Here is a 4553-nt window from a genome sequence, read left to right as displayed (position 1 = left end):
CCATTAACATGGACATTACTGTGAAGTACACATAGAAAGCCCAAGGCTTCTGGTCAGCTCACAGATCCTGAGAAGTATAAGGAACCGCATAGAACAGTGTGTGCCAACATGTTAGTGCTGGGGTCACTCCTCAGTGCTTGGTCCAAACAGGGAAAAGTCAGGAAGATATTGTATTGTATTGAAGAACATGACCACCTCAAGCCTCAGAATTGCTCCAATCTATGGCCGACAGACAAGGACCAGTGCCACATGAGAATGCAGAAGACACATTGTTGTTAGCCTGGTGCCCATTGCCAGGTAAAGCAGGTTCTGGGAGCTTGGCCTGTTTGAATGAAGCCTGATGTTTAGGGAATCTCCTCAGGGACAGTGACACAGACGCTGCTTAGGCCCCTGATCACAGGGGCCCAAAAATGTGTGCGCACACACCATGGTTCCAGAAGAAGACTTTAAAGGGAAATCATGACCATTTTTAATCGTAGCATTTAGTATTAAATTTTTTCATGACCTATATGAAAAAGAATGTGTGATAAATGACTTGGCTAAAATGGAATCAATTTCACCCATACAGTGGGCTTTTAACCAAGTAATACATTCTTTAAAAGAGATGATAAATGTAGTACCAGCATGACAGGGTCCTCAGTACTGACATGGTCTTGAATACATTCAGAAAATGCAACTGGTTTAGAAGAGCTTCAAAACATGTGACAGGGAGAGAGGCACTCTTCCATTGAACCTTAGTGTGCCTTTGAGTTTCCATTTTCAGTTGACTCCTTTATGTTGCTGCATGATGCCTCTAGTACAAGGCAGAGACCTCCATGTCTCATCTCCTTCCTGCTGCCCTCCCTTGCCAGCCCTCTTCCACCCAGGGGGAAGGTCCAGCAGAAACTCAGTCCATGCTTGTTAATCAACCACTTCCATACCCCACATCCAGCAAAGTTCCCTGAGTGACTCACAGCCACCAACCACCAGGGTGCTGAGCTTTCCTCTGTGTCCTTCCAGTGTCTTCAGACAACTATGCCAGCCCTATGAGCCTAAAATCGTGGCAGTGTGGCTTCACCTGGAGGAAGAGAAGTGGGTGAGTCACTCTTTCTAATGACTTGTCCTGATGTTTTTGTTTCTAAAGGCTGGATTCTTGGAGCATCTTCAAACTGAATGAAGACGATCCCCAAGGCAAAAAAGACTCCTTTTCTTTGTCTTTGCAAGACATTTTGCTTTTCTGATTTCTTCTCAATTAATTTTGATATGAAAATCTGACAATGTACATTATGTACAGCATGTGCAATTCTCTTTGTGAGGGTGAAAGTCAGTGGGAGTGTCTTCCCAACTAACATGCAATACACTGGGAGGTTTTCAAATGACAGCATCCATTATCAGCTGGAATGCAGAGGCACTGTCCTCAACACATTTTCCTCCTTGGATTAAGCACTGTGTGCTTGGATTTAAGCCTGTTAAATCCACTTTAAAGGTGAATTCTGTGAATAAAGATCTTATCTTTCCATAAGCATCCTCATGGTTTTGGGGCTGTTGACCTATGGCTCAGCCACTGTATCGCTTCTGGTTTTCCACCCTTACCAAGGGAATAACGGCTGTATGTGAAGGGCACTGCAGAATCTCATCCTCCTAATATTTTCTTTTCTTTAATTGCAGAAAACATCCCAGGAGGGAGTGATTAGCAAGGATCCTGAAGTAACTCACATCATGAGTTGCTGTTTGAGTGTATAGAAACCTGATTCTGGGATCCCGCTGGGAAGGAGGATTGGGGATCTCCTGAGAAAGTGATTTGGCCAATATAGAACTCCAGCCAGAGAGGCTGTAGGAAGGTTTATCAACTCAGAACAAAGACCAGGGAATCATGTGTGAGGCAGTGTGGCTTCAGCTGGAGGAAGAGGAGTGGGTGAGTCACTCTTTCTAATGACTTGTCCTGATGTTTTTGTTTCTAAAGGCTGGATTCTGGGGAGCATCTTCTGAATGAATGAAGATAACCCCCAAGGTAGGGAACTACTTTCCAGGTAGGGCCTAATGGGAAAGGTTTCCTAAGAGCCTTCAGGTTATCCCCGCTGCTTGAGGGGCTGAAGAAGGGAGTATCATATCAGAAAGAAAATGAAAATGTGAGTGAGGTTGGGATTGTCCTTTTCAAAGTTTGTTGTCGTAAAGGTAGGAACTGTCTCTCTGGGCTGTGAGGGTGCTGTGTTCCTTAGAGATGATCTTTGCAGTATGCCCGCACTTTTCTGCCCAGTGAAACATCAAAACCTTTGGTTTGGATTAATCAGCACTTCTTGGGATTATGCACAAGGGATGTAGGACTGGGCATTGAGTGTCATCTGTAAAGGAAGGAAGGAATCTGTGGGAACATTTCTCTCACAGGCATTGACTTGAACTTAGAGAAAAAGTGCATGTGCCAAGGGGAAATTGATAATCACCCTCTGAACTTTTAAGACTTGTTATAGCACATTTAGGTTTCTGTCCTCTCTGTGGGTTTAAAGGGGTCTTCCAGGGGTGGATGGCAGAGTGAATATTCACTCTGGGCTCACTGGTACATTTCCAGTCTCCTGGGAAGGCAGGGGAGAAGTTTGACCTTGAGCACATTTGTAGCCTCCACTTCCCACCCCTACCACAGATTCTGAGATGAGGCTTCTTTCTCTCCAGTTCTCTAAGTTTTGGGGAAACCAAGAGTTCCTTCCCACAGAAGATGGCATTACACTATTTCCTGTCTTCCAAAATTAGGCTTCCTTTGTTCTCTAATTTGATATTTATAAGTTAAGCTCTGGACCTTTCATTCACAGATTGCTAAAAGTTGTGCAGGAAAATCCATATGATAAAATGTGCTGATAGCACATAATTCTGTCCATGCTACAGACGACATTTTTATCTTTGGGGGATCCTCATTTTACATAATAAGATACAAAACTAAGTGGCACCCTCTATCCAGTCTGGGGAACTTCGTTAAAGACCTGAGTTTGCTGCTGTCTGTCATTTGCTTTTCTTCATGACACCTTTGAACCACCTAAATATTGCCAGCACCCTCTTTTGGGACCCTGACATCTGAGAGGGTGAGATGGCACAGGTGCAGACATCCCTGTTCCTCCCGGAAATTTCCCTCCTCCTTTAATCTTCTCCCTTAAGGGACCTGCTGTGACTGCTAATGACTTGTTTAGACCTCTCCAGGTCTGGACTATTATACATAGAATAAGTCAATATGTGTTTCTCGGTGTCTGGCTTTTTCACTCCCATTATGATTTGAAATTCATTCATGTTCGTAAGTGTAACTGTAGTTCTTCCATTTCCTTGCTGCATACCATTCCACCGTAGTCACCTGTTACAGTTTATCCACTCTACTGTTGATTGACATCGAATTTTCTTTTTCTGTTTTTAAATATTGATGGCTGTGAGAAGTAATGTTGCTTTGAGTATTTTTGTCAATGGTTTTGGAATACTACTGGCACTCATTTATGTGAAGTAGATGGTTAGAAGGGAACATATCTTTTATTGTCATGAATAGTGCCAAATCTCTTTCCAAATGGTGATGCTAATTCATGCTCCCATAGCAGCATATGTGAGGAGACATTTCTCCAAATCCTTGTGAACTTAGTTTTATCTCTCCCTAAAAATTCCATCACTGTGGATAGTCTTTCATTTGTATGGTATCTTACTTAAAAGTTTTAACCAAAAATTTTGTTTTAATCTAATGATGCAGGCCGGTAGGTTTGTGTACGGCCATCTGACCCCAACCATGTAAGTAATCATTGATCAAAATGTCACTATGCCACATGACTGTCCTTAATAACAACTGCTTAAGTTATTAAAATGAAAAAGATGACTGATACACATTTGAGTCTTGGATGCCATGTGGTCACTTCTCTATGTTGCCTCCTTGAAGCATCACAGTCACTTTGAGGCATTATTAATTTGGTTCTATTCATTATACAGATCAGGAGTGTGAGTCTCAGTTAAGTAAATTATTCATGAGACACACCCACAGCTGGATCTCTCTAACACCAAAGGCTAATCTGTAAACTAACATGCTGCACTGCCTGTAGTGGTGAAGTAGACTTGCCGTGTCAAACAGAACCACCCAGTCCTCAGTTGTACCATTCAGTAAGCATCAGCACGCCATGAAGCGTGCTCCCTGCTGTGTTGCGGGGACAGAACATCTATCCCAGGCCTCTGTGGCCACTGGTTCTGTCCTGTCCAACGAAGCTCTGTTCTGTTCCATTGGTCTACATCTCTGTTTTGGTACCAGTACCATGCTGTTTTGATTACTGTAGCAGTTGACTACGTTTCTGATCAGGTTTACAGTATCCATTGAGAGAAACAGAACGTTGTGCAAACAATCCACAGCACGACGTGCCCCCCATAAAGCTTTGTTTCTGCGTTGCAGGTAGTGCCGGTGTTCGTCTGAAGTGTGACTCTGGTAAGTATTCTGGAATTATTGTCAAGAAAAAAAAGCTGGTTTCAATGTGAAGTGCCACCCTGATCCTGGTATTGTGATAGGAGTAAGCATAGTGCAAGTGTTTTTTAAAAACCTGAATTCCCCAGGGAAATACCATGGCCAG

General features: G+C 43.1%; 1 long non-coding RNA gene across 1 annotated transcript; it reads left to right on the top strand.

Annotated features, from left to right (window-relative positions):
- Positions 1–1867: 1867 nt before the first annotated feature.
- LOC116547759 lies at positions 1868–4413 on the top strand. Its single transcript, XR_004267165.1, has 3 exons — positions 1868–1894; positions 2784–3050; positions 4379–4413. It is a non-coding gene; the product is annotated as an uncharacterized LOC116547759 (long non-coding RNA).
- The last annotated feature ends 140 nt before the right edge of the window (positions 4414–4553 follow it).

Source organism: Sapajus apella, unplaced genomic scaffold, assembly GCF_009761245.1.
Source record: "Sapajus apella isolate SASKATOON/1434 unplaced genomic scaffold, GSC_monkey_1.0 scaffold4550, whole genome shotgun sequence".
Taxonomy (NCBI): Eukaryota; Metazoa; Chordata; class Mammalia; order Primates; family Cebidae; genus Sapajus; species Sapajus apella.
This window is presented reverse-complemented; position numbering and strand designations above follow the sequence as displayed.